The sequence below is a fragment of the Mobula hypostoma genome, chromosome 5 (genome assembly GCF_963921235.1).
Source record: "Mobula hypostoma chromosome 5, sMobHyp1.1, whole genome shotgun sequence".
In the NCBI taxonomy this organism is placed as follows: Eukaryota; Metazoa; Chordata; class Chondrichthyes; order Myliobatiformes; family Myliobatidae; genus Mobula; species Mobula hypostoma.
The window spans coordinates 10305064-10323509 of NC_086101.1; the positions used below are offsets into that span (position 1 = coordinate 10305064).

At 42.5% G+C, this 18446-nt stretch overlaps 1 protein-coding gene across 1 annotated transcript in view; it reads left to right on the plus strand.

Moving 5' to 3' along the window:
• Positions 1–18446, plus strand: part of LOC134346438 (uncharacterized) — a 182751-nt gene that overhangs the window by 139750 nt on the left and 24555 nt on the right. The window lies entirely within an intron of this gene.

Genomic DNA, 18446 nt, shown 5'->3' on the forward strand with positions numbered 1-18446 from the left:
CCACTCCTCAGTGCCTTACCATTAACCCTGTATGTTCTACCTTGGTTTGTCCTTCCAACATGCAATACCTCACACTTGTCTGTATTAAACTCCATCTGCCATTTTTCAGCCCATTTTTCCAGCTGGTCCAAGTCCCTCTGCAGGCTGTGAAAACCTTCCTCACTGTCTACTACACCTCCAATCTTTGTATCATCAGCAAATTTGCTGATCCAATTTACCACATTATCATCCAGATCATTGAAATAGATGACAAATAACAATGGACCCAGCACTGATCCCTGTGGTACACCACTAGTTACAGGCCTCCACTCGGAGAAGCAATTCTCTACTACCACTCTTTGGCTTCTTCCATTGAGCCAATGTCTAATCCAATTTACCACCTCTCCATGTATACCTAGCGACTGAATTTTCCTAACTAACCTCCCATGCGGGACCTTGTCAAAGGCCTTACTGAAGTCCATTTAGACAATATCCACTGCCTGCCCTTCATCCACTTTCCTGGTAACCTCCTCGAAAAACTCCAATAGATTGGTCAAACATGACCTACCACGCACAAAGCCATGTTGACTCTCCCTAATAAGTCCCTGTCTATCCAAATGCTTGTAGATTCTGTCTCTTAGTACTCCCTCCAATAACTTACCTACTACCGACGTTAAACTCACTGGCCTATAATTTCCCGGATTACTTTTCCATCCTTTTTGAAACAACGGAACGACATGAGCCACTCTCCAATCCTCCGGCACCTCACCCGTAGACAATGACATTTTAAGTATTTCTTCCAGGGCCCCTGCAATTTCAACACTAGTCTCCTTCAAGGTCCGAGGGAACACCCTGTCAGGTCCCGGGGATTTACCCACTTTAATTTTCCTCAAGACAGCAAGGACCTCCTCCTTTTCGATCTGTACAGTTTCCATGATCTCACTACTTGTTTCCCTTAATTCCATAGACTTAATGCCAGTTTCCTTAGTAAATACAGACGCAATAAACCTATTTAAGATCTCCCTCATTTCCTTTGGTTCCGCACATAGCCAACCACTCTGATCTTCAAGAGGACCAATTTTATTGCTTACAATCCTTTTGCTCTTAATATACCTGTAAAAGCTCTTTGGATTATCCTTCACTTTGACTGCCAAGGCAACCTCATGTCTTCTTTTCGCCCTCCTGATTTCTTTCTTAAGTATTTTCTTGCACTTCTTATACTCCTCAAGCACCTTACTTACTCCCTGCTTCCTATACATGTCATACAACTCCCTCTTCTTCTTTATCAGAGTTGCAATATCCCTTGAGAACCAAGGTTCCTTATTCCTATTCACTTTGCCTTTAATCCTGACAGGAACATACAAAATCTGCACTCTCAAAATTTCTCCTTTGAAGGCTTCCCACCTACCGATCACATCCTTACCAGGGAACAACCTGTCCCAATCCACGCTTTTTCGATCCTTTCTCATTTCTTCAAATTTGGCCTTCTTCCAGTTAAGAACCTCAACCCTAGGACCAGATCTATCCTTGTCCATGATCAAGTTGAAACTAATGGTGTTATGATCACTGGAACCAAAGTGCTCCCCTACACAGACTTCTGTCACTTGTCCTAACTTGCTTCCTAACAGGAGATCCAATATTGCATCCATTCTAGTTGGTCCCTCTATATATTGATTTAGAAAACTTTCCTGAACACATTTTACAAACTCTAAACCATCTAGACCCCTAACAGTAGCTGAAGTTGAACAGAAGTTGAACCTTTGAGCCTATGTTTGATTTTGAGAAAAGATGGGGTTCATTTGCTTGTTACTATCATTTGAGTTAATTGGTAGATTTCCTCCATGATCTAATTGTAAATTTTTGGTACATTTTTTTTTCTTGCTGGCGGTTTGATATTTATCTTTAGAAACTTTTTGTATGATGCATGGCTCCGAGGTTAAACACCTAATGGGTTTTTTCTCCCTCACTTTTCCTTGCTTAGTAGGTTTTTTTTCCTCTTTTTTTGTCGCCAAAAATTTTTTCAGTCTTTAAAATAACGTTTTTTTTCTTGAGACATTGTAAGTGCTACTTACTTCGATGTACTCTTGTTAATTTTGGATAATAATAATAAAAAGATTTGAAAAGGAAACAGTAAAGTAAGTAAAATAGGAGCAACTATAAAAAGCTGCTAATCCGTCAATGACTAGTAGGATATTCTATGTTCTAAAGATTACAGTCCTCACCTATTCCATCTTTCCTTATAATTTGGGTCCTCCTGATGTAGCAACATGTTTGTGAATTTTCTCTGTACTCTTTCAACCATGTTTACATCTTTCCTGTAAGTAGGTGACCAAAATGCACACAATAATCCGAATTAAGCCTCAACAACACCTTGAGCATCGTCAACATAGCATCCCATCTCCTGTACTCCATACATTGATTCATGAAGGCCAATGTTGCAGAAGCTTTCTACCTGTGAGATGGTTTTCAACAAATTATGTATCTGTATTCCCAAATCCCTTTATTTATCCACAATCTTCTGTGCCCTACCATGCACTATGTAAGACGTACCCTGGTTGGTCCTACTAAAGTGCAAAATCTTGTATTTCTCTGCACTAAATTCCCTCTGCCATTTTTCAGCACATTTTCCCAGCTGATGCAGATCCCGTTCCAAGTCATGATAGCCTTCCTTACACTCTCATCTGGATGTCATCCGCAAATTTGCTGATCCAGTTAGTCACATTATCATCTGGATCACTGATATACTGTAGATGGCAAACAGCAAAGGACGCAGCATTGATATGGTGGCACACCACTAGTCACAGGCCTCCAGTCAGAGAGACAACCCTCTACTACCACTCTCTGGCTTCTCCCATAAAGCCAATGTCTAATCCAATTTACTACCTCATCCTGAATGCCGAGAGACTGAATCTTCTTGGCCAGCCTCCCATGTGGAATGCCTTAAGGTTCATGTGGATAACATCAACTGACTTACCTTCATCAATTTTCCTTGAACAACTCTTTAATATTGGTTAGACATGCCCCACCACACATGAAGCGATGCTGACTATCCTTAATCAGTCCATGTCTATCCATATACAGTGCCTATGAAAAGTATTCCCCCCCTCGAAGTTTTCATGTTTTATTGTTTTATAACATTGAATATCAGTGGATTTAATTTGGCTTTTTTGACTCTGATTAACAGCAAAGACTCTTTCATATAAAGTGAATGCAAATTGGTCTAAATTTCTTTCTATCTATCTATAGGCATCCGTTAGTCTCGTGAGACCATGGATTTGCACCTTGGAAGGTTTCCAGGGCGCAGGTCTGGGCGAGGTTGTATCCCCTCTCCACACCACCAATGTTGTCCAAGGGAAGGGCATTAGGACCCATACAGCTTGGCACTGGTGGGCCTACATGTAAATGTATTCCAATTATTACAAAATAATTGATTACATAATTACTCACCCCCTTCAAAACTCCTCAAGCTCTGTCAGTTTGCATGGTGATCACGAGTGAACAGCCCTTTTCAAGTCCAGCCAGAAATTCTCTATAGGATTGAGGTCTGGACTCTGACTTGGCCACTTGAGGACATTAACTTTGTTGTTTTTAAGCTATTCCTGTGTAGCTGTGACTTTATACTTGGGGTCATTGTCTTGCTGGAAAAGAAATCTCCTAAGTCGCAGTTCTCTTGCAGACTGCAACAGATTTCCCTCCAGGATTTCCTTGTATTTTGCTGCATCCGTTTTACCCACAACCTTCACAATTCTTCATGGTAGGGATGGTGTGTTTAGTCTGATGACCAAAAAGCTCAATTTTGGTTTCATCAGACCATAGAACCTTCTTCCACCTGACTTCAGGGTCTCTCACATGCCTCCTGGTGAACTCTAGATGAGATTTCATGTGTTTTTTTTTCAACAGTGGCTTTCACTTTGCCACTGTTCCATAAAGCTACAGCTGGTAAAGGATCAGACGAAACAAATGAGGTGTATAAAGAAGCCAGAAAACAACTAAAGAAGGGAATTAGGAAACTGGAGGGGCCATGAAAAGTCCTTGGCAGGTCAGATTAAGGTGGATCGCAAGGCATTATATACATATGCCAAAAGCAAGAGGACAACTAGGGAAATTGATCATTCGGGGATAAAGGGGAAACATTTGCTTGGATGCAGAGAATGTGAGTGAAGTACTTAATACTTTGCTTCAGTATTTACTAAGGAAAAGGATGTGGAGCACCAGGAGATCAGTGTTTCAGAATCAGGTTTAATATCACCGGCACAGGTTGAGAAATTTGTTAATTTAGCAGTAGTAGTACAATGCAATACATGGAAATAAAGAAAAAATAAATAAGTAAATCAATTACAGTAACTACTTGTATTGAATTGAATTGACTTTATTATGTACATCCTTCATATACATGGGGAGAAAATGTTCAATGTGCAATTTATAGTAATTTATAATAAATATTCTCTGCAACAGAATAGTCTATATAACATAGAAATACAGTTGTGTCAGCATGAATTAATCAGTCTGATGGCCTGGTGGAAGAAGCTGTCCCGGACCCTGTTGGTCCCGGGTTTTATTCTGTGGTACCATTTCCCGGATGGTAGCAGCTGGAACATTTGTGGTTGAGGTGGCTCTGGTATTTTTCAGGCCCTTTTTGCGCACCATTTTTGTAAATGTCCTGAACAGTGGGAAATTCACATCTACAGATGCGCTGGGCTGTCCGCACCACTCTCTGCAGAGATCTGTGATTGAGGGAAGTACAGTTCCCATACCAGCTAGTGATGCAGCCAGTCAAGATGCTTTCAATTGTGCCCCTGTAGAAAGTTCTTCAGATTTGGGGGCCCATACCAAACTTCTTCAAGGTTGTCTGAGGCGAAGGAGGCCCCAGATCCATTGATATCAATGGGAGTTAGGCTGTCTCCATTCCTCCCGGAGGCCACAACCAGCTCCTTTGTTTTTGCGACATTGAGGATGGCCTGCTGTAAGCAGATTTGTAGCTGTCCCATATTCTTTCCATTTCTTGATAATTGACTTAACTAGACTCCAAGGGATACTCAGTGACTTGGAAATTTTCTTGTTTCCATCTCCTGACTTGTGCTCTTCAATAACCTTTTTGCAGAGTTGCTTGGAGTGTTCTTATGTCTTCATAGTGCAGTTTTTGCCAGGATACTGACTCACCAGCAATTGGTCCTCCCAGATACAGGTGTTATTTTTTTTTACTACAATCAATGCCTCCCTCCCAGATGTGCTAAACAACTTCTATGCTCGTTTTGAGGCGGAAAATAATGCGGTAGCGAGGAAGACCATCTCTCCTCCCAATGACCAGGTGCTGTGTCTCACCGTGGCTGATGTGAGGAAAACCCTATGCAGGGTCAACCCACGGTCAGCTGCTGGACCAGACAATATTCCTGGCAGAGTGCTCAGAGGATGTGCAGACCAGCTGGCAGATGTTCTTACTGACATCTTCAACATCTTCCTGAGCAGTGCCGTTGTTCCTACATGCTGCAAGGCCACCACCATCGTCCCCGTGCCGAAGAAGTCTTCAGTATCCTGCCTCAATGACTATCATCCCATTGCACTCACATCCATCATCATGAAGTGTTTCGAGAGGCTTGTCATGAAGCACATCAGGACCCTGCTGCCACCCGCACTGGACCCCTTGCAGTACACGTACCGTCCCAACTGCCCAACAGACGACACCATTGCCACCACCCTCCACCTGGCCCTCACCCACCCGGACAAAAAAGACATGTACATTTGACCGTTGTTCATAGACTTCAGTTCAGCATTCAACACAGTCATTCCTCAGCACCTGTTTGGAAAGCTGAGCCTACAGAGTCTGAACACCCCCTCTGCAACTGGATCCTAGACATTCTGACTGGGAGACCTCAGTCAGTCTGGATCGGGAGCAGCATCTCCAACACCATCACACTGAGCACGAGGGCCCCCCAGGTCTGTGTGCTCAGTCCACTGCTGTACACTCTGCTGACCCACGACTGTACAGCAATACACAGCTCGATTTACATCATCAAGTTCGCCAATGACATGACTGGTGGGTCTCATCTGGAAGAGGTGCAGTGGCTAACGGACTGATGCAGTGCCAACAACCTGTATCTGAATGTGAACAAAACAAAAGAGATGGTTGTTGACTTCAGGAGAGCACAGAGTGACCCCTCTCCGCTGAACATTGACTGCTCCTTCGTAGAGATCGTTAAGAGAACCAAATTCCTATGTGTTCACCTGGTGGAGAATCTCACCTGGTCCCTCAACACCCGCTCCATAGCCAAGAAAGCCCAGCAGCATCTCTACTTTCTGCGGAGGCTGAGAAAAGTCCACCTCGCACACCCCCCCCCCATCCTCACCACATTCTACAGAGGTTGTATCGAGAGCATCCTGAGCAGCTGCATCACTGCCTGGTTCGGAAATTGCACCATCTCGGATCGCAAGACCCTGCAGCGGATAGTGAGGTCAGCCGAGAAGATCACTGGGTTCTCTCTTCTCGCCATTACAGACATTTACACCACACGCTATATCTGCAAAGCTAACAGCATTATGAAGGACCCCACACACCCCTCATACAAACTCTTCTCCCTCCTGCCATCTGGCAAAAAGCATTCGGGCTCTCACGACCAGAGTGTGTAACAGATTTTTCCCCCAAGCCATCAGACTCCTCAATTCCCAGAGTCTAGTCTGACACCAGCCTACACACACACACACACACACACACACACACACACTCTCACTCTCAACTGAACACCACTCCACTCTCTTTACAATTTTTGCTCATTTCTTTCTCAATTCCTGCTATAACATTGTCTACATTTACATTTACATGTAAATTTATGTTATTTATTATTGTAATTGTCCTCTGCTGTGCCTATTGTCATGTTTATTAAATATTATACTGTCCTGCACTGTTTTGTGCACTTTATGTAGTCCTGTGTCGGTCTGAAGTCTAATATAGTTTTGTGTTTTTTCACGTCGTCTAGTGTAGTTCTGTGTTGTTTCAGGTAGTTTTGTGTTGGTTCATGTAGCACCATGGTCTTGGAGGAACGTTGTTTCATTTTTACTTATGTACTGTACCAGTAGTTATGGTCGAAATGGCAAAAAAGCGACCTGACTTGACTTGAAACACTTGACTGCATGCAGGTCTCCAAAAACATATTTCTGTTTAACTAACGATGTGACTTCAAAAACCAATTTGCTGCACCAGTGATGATTTGGTACGGCATATGAAAGTGGGTGAATACTTTGTAATAAACTTAGATCATTTTGTAGAGGTCTGCTTTCACTTTGACATGGAAGAGTCTTTTCCTGTTGATCAGTGTCAGAAAATGCCAAATTAAATCAACTCTGATTCAATGCTGTAAAACAATAAGCTATGAAAACTTCTGGGTGGGGTGAATACTTTTTATAGGCACTGTACTTATATATCTGATCTCTTACAATATCTTCCAATAACTTTCCCACAACTAATGTCAGACTCACTGGTCTATAATCTCTTGGTTTATGTTTAGAGCCTGTTTTAAAAAAACAGAACAACATTGTCTATACACCAGTCCTCTGGTACCTCTCCTGTTGTGAAGGATTTTTTTTTGCTGGGGCTACAGCAATTTCTGCACGACACCTGTAGGGTCCAAGGGAACATCTTGTCAGGCCCTGGGAATTTATCCACCCTGATTAGTATCAGGGTAGCAAACACCTCCCCCTCTGTAATCTGTACAGGGTCCATGAAGTTGATGCTGTTTTGCCTCACTTCTAAAGACTCTGCATCCATCTCCTGATTAAATAGAAATGCAAAGAATTTAGTTACGAGCTCCCCCGTCTGTTTTGATTCCATACATGGATTACCATTCTGACCTTCCAGATGACCAATTTTGTCCCTAGCAGTCCTTCTGCACTTAACGTATCTGCAGAATCCTCCTTCACGTTGGCTGCTCGAGCAACTTCATGCCTTCTTTTCACCTTCCAGATTCCTTTCTTAAGTGTTTTTTCGCATTTTGTGTCTTCCATAAGCACCTCATGTGTTCCTTTCTTCCTCTACCTGCTATTCAGCTGCTTTTCTCTCTTAACCAGGGCCTCAATATCTCTTGAAAACTAAGGTTCCATACACTTGATATCTTTACCTTTTATTTTGACAGGCAAGTACAATCTTTTTACTCTCAAAGTTTGGTTTTGAAAGCCTCCACTTTCAAAATACACCTTTGCCAGAAAACAGCCTGTCCCAATCCACGCTTGCCAGATCATTTCTGATGACATGAAAATTGGCCTTTTTCCAATGTAGAATCTCACCCTGCAGAACAGACTTGTATTTTTACAGATTCACTTGGAAATTAATGACATTGTGGTCACTGGATGCAAAGTGTTCTCCTACAGAGGCTTCTGTCACCCGCTCTGTCTCATTCCCTAATAGCAGATCCAGTATCCCACACACTCTCATTGGGACTCCTAAATACTGATGAAAGAAACACATTTGACAAACTCTATCCCATCTAGTCCTGTGAGAGTATGGGATTCCCAGTCAATATGTTGCAAGTTAAAATCAGCAACTACAAGAACCTTGTGTTTCTTGCAACAGTCTGCAATCTCTTTACAAGTTTGTTGCTTTAAATCCCTAGGCTTGTTGTGTGGTCTGTAATATAGCCCCATTATCATGGTTATATCTTTCTTATTTCTCAGTTCCACTCATAACATCTCACTAGACGAGATCTCCAGTCTATCCTGACGGAGCACTGTCATGATATTTTCCCTGACTAGTAATGCCATCCTTCCTCCTTTAATCTCTCCCGCTCTGTCATGTCTGAAACAATGGACCCCTGGAATACTGAGCTGCCAGTCCTGTCCCTCCTGCACCTGAGTCTCATTACTGGCCAGGTTGTTGGGTGTATTTAAGGCAGAGATTGATAGGTTCTTGATTTGACATGGCATCAAAGGTTACGGGGAGAAGGCCAAGGAATGGGATTGAGGAGGGAGAGAAGGATCAGCCATGATTGAATGGGAGGCCAGACTTGATGGGCCAAACAGCCTAATTCTGCTCCTATGTCTTATCGTTTTATTATCATAATTCCGGTATTGATCCATGCCCTAAGCTCATTCACCTTTCCTACGATACAGTGCTCAGCCTATTGTTACTTTTTCATGAGAATTAACAAGAAATTGTTATGTTTTTGCAGATGACATGACAATAACACTGGGCAGCAAATTGTTTTGTAGTGTTGCTTCATCAGATATTTGATTGTGTGTGATAGACCACATGATGCTGAACACGAATATTATTTCAGACTGTTGCATCATGCAGGAATTTGGAGAAACAAGAAATTATCTTTTATTGATTAATGCATTTAATTGCACAACGGTGCTGACACTTTGCAAAAGTTCAACTATGCTAAAAATATTTTGTTGATGATTTTCATTTGTAGTCAGTGTCTGAGGCTTCTCACTTAAGTGTCCAACAATAGTCAGCTAGCATTGACAGATTCTAGTTGCCCTGATACTGTTTCTCCATGACCACAATATCCTGGTAAAACCTTTCACCATACTCATCACTGACAGCACCAAGATTTGCAGGGAAGCATTCTAAATGGGAATGGAGAAAATGAATCTTTAGTGACATGTTGCACTTCATGGTTTTGTATGCCTGAATGATGTTGTGAACCAGCTGCATGTAGTTTGGTGCTCCAAAAATACCAACAAAAATACCTTCCTTAATCTTGGCATCAGTTATTCTGACTTGAGTTATGAATTAAAATAACAAATATAGGTGATTTCAAGAAAAGATGTATAATAGGGAAATTTCATGGTGAATTTCATGATCAGCAGCTCAAAATCCATAAGATACACCTAAAAATATTCAGGACGCAAAATATTTGTTGTCCAGGTGTAATTGGTATGGTGAACAGTGAAAAAGGTTACAAAAAATTACGGAGGGATGTGTATCTGCTAAATAAGAGGGCTGAAGGACAACAAAAGGAACTTAATTCAGATAAGTGCTCGCTATTGTATTTTGGAAAGTCAGGACAAGGTAGGTCATACACAGTGAGTGATAGGGCCCGGAGGAGTGTTGGAGACCAGGTGGACATTGGAGGCCAAGTATATGGTCCCCAGAAAGTGGAGTCACAGGTACATGGATTGCAGCCATCCCACCCTGCAAAAACTCATTTCAGGGAGGTAGCACCATCAATTTGCAGGAGACTTCTGGGAGAGGTGGGATGTCTGCAATAGAGTAGCTCCTTAGCAGCAAGCCAGCTGGTTTAAGTAATGTTAACTACGGTAATGAACGAATGACACTTGTTAAACTTGCCTCAACATGTCTTCTACAGTCTTGACCCTCCATGGGCAATAGAAAAGTCACTGTTGCAAACAGTGCAGCGAGCAACACTGTCATTATTTTTGACCCCTATTAGGCAGGGGTACACTTTAGTGTAGTCTGGGATGACGTACGTTTTATATTTTCTTTTATTTTTGGAACACTCTGCCATGGCGCGTTCTCTCTCTCGTTTTGGCTTGCTTTCTCTCTGTCTCTCGCTTGCTTTCTCTCTCTCTCTATCTCGTTTTCTCTCTCTCTATCTCACTTGCTTTCTCTCTCTCTCTTGCTCGCTCTCTCGCTTGCTTTCTCTCGCTCGCTTGCTCTGAAAAAAATTGATTTCCGTGATATTGTATGTAATTTGCGGGCATCAGGGAGCCACTATTCATATGCTGGAGGCTCCCGGAACTGGGATTGATAAAGGCAGCTTTCAGCACACGGGCCTTCATTGGTCAGGGTACTGAGTACAAAGTATTGTTTTCTGTTTTGGTCACCCTGCTATTGGAAAGAGTTCAGAAATATTTACAAGGATCTTGCCAGGACTTGAGAGACTGAGTAATGGGGAGAGGCTGCACAGTCTAGGACCTTATTCCTTGGAGCATATGAGACTAAGAGTTGATCTTATGAGGCCCTTCTGTTGGTTGGCATCAAACACGGATATTGCATCTGAGCTGTTTACATGATTATATAAATTGGTACACAAGTCATGGCAGTATGAAATGGAGAGTAAATTGTTGCTCATGCAGCAGGTTTTCGTTCTCCAAACAGCTGACACATCAAAAGGAACATCGGAAATCAATACAGTTTGGCATCAGTGGTGCTGAAGGAGTCTAACTCTGGGTTTTTCCTCAGGGTTTGCTCCTGAAGCCATCCCCATGACTGGGTACAGCCACAAGACAGCAGAGGTTTGAGGTCAGAGTTTTCCTTTCACGAGATGATCTGCCACCCTCAGCTGACAAGCCCCATCTACTCAAAGTGACTCGTTTTAAGCTGCCAGTAACCTGCTTTTGGCCCTTCTCCTGACAGTAGAAACTGTTCTGTCGGGCATGTAAACCGGGAGCTGGACTGGGTTGTCAGAGGCTATTTGAGATGCACACCATTGGGAACATTAAATAGGTAGTGGGAGCTCATCCCCACAAACTGGCCTGGCTATAACAAACTGAAGGAACTAGTGATCTTATAGAGATGTATAAAATATTGATGGGCATAGAGAGGAAGAATTCAGAGTTTTCCCCCTCGGTTAAAGTATCAAGAGACCATAAGACATAGGAGAAAAATTAGGCCATTTAGCCCATTGTGTCTGCTCCACCATTTCATCATGGCTGATCCAATTTTCCTGTCAGCCCCAATCTCCTGCCTTCTCCCCGTATCCTTCGTGCCCTGACCAATCAAAAATTTATCGACTTCTGCCTTAAATATACGTGAAGACTTGGCCCCTGCAGCTGTCTGTGGCAAAGAACTCCACGGATTCACCACTCTCTGGCTAAAGGAATTCCTTCTCATCATTCTAAAAGGACGCCCTTCTATTCTGAGGCTGTGTCCTCTGGTATTAGGCTCTCCCACCATAGGAATAATCCTCTCCACATCCACTCTTTCAAGCTTTTCACCATTTGATTGGTTTCAATGAGGAATATCAAGCAGCAGTAAATCAAGGCAACCGGACTTGCTGTGTTGTCTGATCCACAGTGGGTAGTTTTCTGGCTTATAATAGCTGGAAAACTTCCCACCATGGATGAGAACTGAAGAAGCCTCTCGGATGTGTGGCGAAATGTCTTCTAGACAACACGGCAAGTCCAGTTGCCTTGATTTACTACTGCTTGATATACAATGACCAAGGTACTGTATTTAAATGCACGTAGCATTCGGAATCAGGTGGACAATATTGTGGCGCAGTTAGAGATTGGTCGGTATGACGGTGTGTGGATCAGTGAGTCGCAGCTGAAAGAAGGCAATAGTTGGGAGTTTAACATCGAAGGATATATTTTGTATCAAAAGCAAAGGCAGGAAGGCATTGTTGGTGGCGTGGCTGTGTGTGTAAGAGATGGAATTGCATCTTTAGACGGAGGTGGCATAACGTCACAGAATGTTGAATCTTTGTGGGTGGCGTTAAGAAATTGCAAGGATTAAAAAGTCCATTGTGGGAATCATATATAAGCCTCCAAATAGTAGCCAATATGTGCGGTTGAGATTGCAAAGGGAGCTGGAAAAGGGTCATAAAGGTAATGTCACAATTGTAATGGGGGATTTCAATATGCAAGGGGGTTGGTGTCAGATCGCAAGATGGGAATTTGTTGAATGCCTATGAGATGGCTTTTTAAAGCAGCTTGTGCTTGAGCCTGCTGGGGGAAAGGTTATCTGAGATTGGGTATTGTGTAGTAACCCAGATCTTATTAGGGAGCTTAACATAAAGGAACCCTTAGGAGGCAGTGATTACAATAGGATTGAATTCATAATGCAATTTGAGAGGGAGAAGCATAACTCACATGTATCTGTATCGCAATGGAATAGAGGGAATTGCAGGTGGATGAGGAAGGAGCTAGCCCAGGTGGATTGGAGGAGAATATTGGCAGGGATGATCCTGGGATGTAATCTTATGGGGATTTGTGTCGGTGACTTTTGGGGATGACAGCGGAGCAGAGATGGCTGAAGTTTCTGGGAATAGTTCACAAAGCGCATGATAGATATGTCCCACAGAGGAAAAAGTTCTCAAATGGCAGGGGTAAGCAACTGTGGATGACAAAGGAAGTTAAGGACTGCAGATATGACAAAGCAAGAGCATATATGATAGCAAAAGTGAGAAGGAAGTTGGATGATTTAAAATCCAACAAAAAGGCAACTAAAAAAGCTGAAAGAAAAAGATGAAATATGAAAGCAGACCAGCCAGTAATATAAAGCAGAATACCAAAAGTTTTTTTTCAGTTAAATAAAGAGTAAAAGGGAGGTGAGAGTTGATATTGGACCACCGAAAAAGGAAACTGGTGAGGTAGTAATGGGGGACAAAAAAATGGCAGATGAACTTAATGGGTACTTTGCATCTGTGTTCACTGTGAAAGACTCAAGCAGTTTGTCAGACATCTGTGAGTGTCAGGGAGCAGGAGTAGTGCCATTTCATTTACAAAGGAAAATGTGCTAGGCAAGCTCAAAGGTCTTAAAGTGCGGAAGACAGGTTCCTGAGAGAGGTTGCTGAAGAGATATCGGATGCATTGGTCATGACCTTTCAAGGATCACTTGATTCTGACTTGGCCCCGGAGGACCAGAAAATTTCAAATGTCTTCACTCTTTAAGAAGGGAGGAAAGCAAAAGAAAGGAAATTATAGGCTAGTTAGCCTAACCTCAGTGGTTGGGAAAGTGTTGGAGTCTATTGTTAAGGGTGAGGTTTCGAGGTACTTGGAGACTAATGATAAAATAAGTCAAAGTCAGCATGGTTTCTGTGAAGAGAAATCTTGCCTGACAAATCTGTTCTTCGAGGAAGAAGCAGGGTGGACAAAGGAGAGACAGTGGATGTCATTCACTTGGATTTTCATAAGGCATTTGATAAGGTGCCACATATGAGGCTGCTTAACAAGATACAATCCTATGGCATTACAGGAAAGATACTGGCATTGGTAGAGGAATAGCTGACAGGCAGGAGGCAGTGAGTGGGAATAAAGGGGGCTTTTTCTGGTTGGCTGCCGGTGACTAGTGGTGTTCCTCAGGGGTCATTATGGGGACCGCTGCTTTTCATTGTTTGTCAGTGATTTAGATAATGGAATTGATGGCTTTGTGGCAAAGTTTGTGGCTGGAAGGGTAGGTAGTACTGAGGAAGTTATGCGGTTGCAGCAGGACTTGGACAAATTGGAAGAATAGGCAAAAACTGGCAGATGCAATACAGTATTGTGAGGTGTATGATAGTGCATTTTGGTAAAAGGAACAGTAGTGTGGACTATTATCTAAATAGGGAGAAGGTTCAAACATCAGAAGTGCAGAGGGACTTGGGAGTTCTCATGCAAGACTCCCAGAAGGTCATTTACAGATTGAGCCTGTGGTAAAGAAGGCAAAAGCAATGTTGGTATTTATTTCAAGGGGAGTAGAATATCAAAGCAGGGAGATAATACCTAGCCTTTATAAGACACTGGTCGGGCCACAGTTTTGGGCCCCATATCGCAGAAAGAATGTGATGTCATTGGAAAGAGCCAAGAGGAGGTTGACGAGGATGTGTCCAGGAATGACGTGGTTAACATATGAGGAGTGTTTGGCAGCTTTGGGTGTGTACTCACTGGAATTTAGAAGAATGCATGGGGATCTCATTGAAACCTACCAAATGTTGAGTTTGCCAGGATACTGATTCACCAGCAGTTAGTCCTTCCAGATACAGGTGTATTTTTACTGCAGTCATTTGAAACACCTTGACTGTACACAGGTCTCCAAAAACAGATCTCTGTTTAACTAATTATGTGACTTCTAAAAACTATTTTGCTGCACCAGTGATGATTTGGTATGTCATATTAATGGGGGTGAATACTTTTGCAATCAATTATTCTATGTTTTATATTTGTAATAAACTTAGATCATTTTCAATGTGACCCGAAAGAGTCTTTTTCTGTTAATCAATTTCAAAAATTGCTGAATTAGTTCACCTGTGATTCAATGCTGTAAAACAGTAAAATCTGAAAACTTCCAAGGGGGCTGAATACTTTTTATAGGCACTGTACTTATATATCTGGTTCCTTTCAATACCTTCCAATAACTTTCCAACAACTAATGTCAGACTCACCAGCCTGTAATTTCCTTGGTTTATGTCCAGAGCCTGTTAAACATAGTTTATACGACAATCCTTTGGTACCTCTCCTGTTGCAAAGGATATTTTAAATACCTCTGCTGGGGCCCCAGCAATTTCTGCACACCTCCCGTAGGGTCTGAGGGAACAGCTTATCAGGCCCTGGGGATTTAACCACTCTGATTTGCGTCAGGGTAGCAAATACCACCTCCTCTGTAATCTGTACAGGGTCCACGAAGTTGATGCTGTTTTGCCTTACTTCTAAAGACTCTGCATCTGTCTCCTGAGTAAATAGAGATGCAAAGAAGTAATTTAAGATCTCCCCCATCTGTTTTGATTCAACACATGGTTTACCTACCATTCTGATCTTGCAGAAGACCAGTTTTCACATTGTCTGCTGGAGCAACTTATTGCCTTCTTTTAACTTTCCTGATTTCTTTCCTAAGTGTTCTCTTGCTTTTTGTGTACTCCATAAGCACCTCATATGTTCCTACCTGCCTATACCTGCTGTGCAACTCCTTTTCTCTCTTAACCCGAGCCTCAGTTTCTTTTGAAATCTAAGGTTCCCGACACCTGTTATCTTTACCTTTTATTCTGACAGACGAGTACAAGCTTTGCATTGTCAAAATTTGGCTTTGAAAGCCTCCACTTTCAAAGTATGCTTTTGCCAGAAAACAGCCAGTCCCAATCCACATTTGCCAGATCATTCTGATGACATGAAAATTGGCCTTTCTCAATTCAGAATCTCAACCCGTGGACCAGACCTATATTTTAACATATTTACTTTAAAAATCCAAGTACACAAAGTAAAGTAAAGTAAAGGCATCCGTTAGTCTTGCGAGACCATGGACACAGGGCACAGGCCTGGGCAAGGTTGTATGGAAGACCAGCAGTTGCCCATGCTGCAAGACTCCCCTCTCCATGACACCGATGTTGTCCAAGGGAAGGGCATTAGGACCCATACAGCTTGGCACCAGTGTCGTCGCAGAGCAATGTGTGATTAAGTGCCTTGCTCAAGGACACCACACGTTCCCTCGGCTGGGGCTGGAACTCACAACCTTCAGGTAGCTAGTCCAATGCCTTAACCACTTGGCCACATGCCCACATAGGGCAGTTAGTCTGACCTCAGTGGTTGGGAAGATGTTGGAGTCGATTTTTAAAGATGAGGTCTCAGGGTACTTGGATACATATGATAAAATAGTCTGTAGTCAGCGCGGTTTTCTCAAGGGAAAATCTTGCCTGACAAGTACACAACATCAACTAATACTCCTTTATCTATCCTGCTTGATATTTCTTTAAAGAATTCCAACAAATTTGTCAGGCAAGATTTTCCCTTGAGAAAAACATGCTGACTACAGAATATTTTATCATATGCATCCAAGTACCCTGAGACCTCATCTTTAAAAATCGACTTCAACATCTTCCCAACCACTGAGGTCAGACTAACTGGCCTATAGTTTCCTTTCTTCCGACTCTCTGCTTTCTGAAGAGTGGAGTAACATTTCCAATTTCTCAGTCTCCTGCACCCATTGTAGAATCTACTGATTCTTGAAATATCATTATTAATGCCTCCATGATCTCTTCAGCCATCTCTTTCAGCACTTCGGGTGTACACTGTCTGGTCCAGTGACATACCTACCTTCAGTCCTTTAAGTTTCCCATGAACATTCTTTCCTGTTATGGTAGCTTCACACACTTCATGATCCCTGACACCCAGAACTTCTACCATACTGGTAGTGACTTGCACAATGAAGACTGATGCAATATACTTCTTCAGTTCATCTGCCATTTTGTTGTCCCCCATTACTAGCTCTCCAGCATCATTCTTGAGCGGTCCAATATCCACTTTCACCTCTCTTTTACACTCTGTATATCTGAAGAAACTTTTGGCATCCTCTTTAATATTATTGGCTAATAATATTACCTTCATATCCCATCTTTACCTTCTTAATTACTTTTTAGTTGGTTTTTAAAAGCTTCTCAATCCTCGAACGTCCCACTATTTTTTGCTCTATTATATGCCCTGTCTTTGGCTTTTATATTGGCTTTGACTTCTCTTGTTAGCCACAGTTGTATCATCTTTCACTTAGAAAATTTCTCCTGTTTTGGATTGCATATATGCTGCACCTTCTAGATTGCTTCCAGAAATTCCAGGCATTGCCGCTCTGCTGTCATCCCTGCCAGTGTTCTTTTCCAATCAATTCTGGCCATCTCCTCTCTCATGCCTCTGTAATTCCCTTTACTCCACTGCAGTACTGATACATCTGACTTTAGCTTCTCCTTCTCAAGTTTCAGGGTGAATGTTATCATATTATGATCACACTCCCCTGAGGGTCCTTTTACCTGAAGCTCTTTAATCAATTCTGGTTCATTGCACAACACCCAATCCAGAATAGCTGATCCTCTATTGGGCTCGACGAGCTGCTCTGAAAAGCCATCTTGTCGGCATTCTGGAAATTCCCCCTGCACCAGCCTGATTTTCCCAATCTACCTGCATATTGAAATCCCCCATGGCTATTGTAATATTGTCCTTGTGGCATGCATTTTCTATCTCCCATTATAATTTGTAGGCCGCATCCTTACTACTACTTGGGGGTCTGTATGCAACTCCCATCCAGGGTCTTTTTACCCTTGCAGTTCCTTAGCTTTATCCACGATGATTCAACACCTTCTGGCCTATGTCACCTCATTCTAATGATATCACTTTTTGCCTACAGAGCAACTCTGCTCCCTCTGCTTTCCTACCTGTCATTTCGATACAATGTGTATTCTGGGACATTATGATCCCAACTATAATCTTCTTTCAGTCATGATTCAGTGATGCCTACGACATCATACCTGCCAATCTGTAACTGTGCTACAAGTTCATTTACCTTATTCTGTATACTACACGCATTCAAATACAACACCGTCAGTCCTGTGTTCACCCTTCTTGATTTTGCCCACCTTTTACATTGCAACTCCCTTGTTGGCTGCAATTTTGCCCTATCAACAGCCTCTGCTCACTTCACATTGCCTCTGTTTGTAAACCAGCCACCTCACCTTCAGCACTATTATCCACCTTTCTGCGATACTTCTTGCATTGAAACATGTGCAGCTCAGAACACTAGTTGCTCCATGCTCAGCCTTTAGATTCCGAACTTTGTCTGAGGTCTTATCAGCATCTGTCTCTGCAACCTCTCCACTTACTATCCTGTTGTAGAGAGCATAGTTTTAAGGTAAGGGTGAAAAGATTTAATGACAACCATTTTTCTACTGAAGTTGGTATATGGAATGAGCTGCCAGAGGAAGTGGTTGAGGCGAGCACAATTATAATAATCAATATCCTGGCTCATTGCATCACGATCTGGTGTGACAGTCAAATGCCCGGGAATGTAAGAAGCTGCAGGGAAAAGTGGACTCAGCCCAATACATCAGGGGCAAATC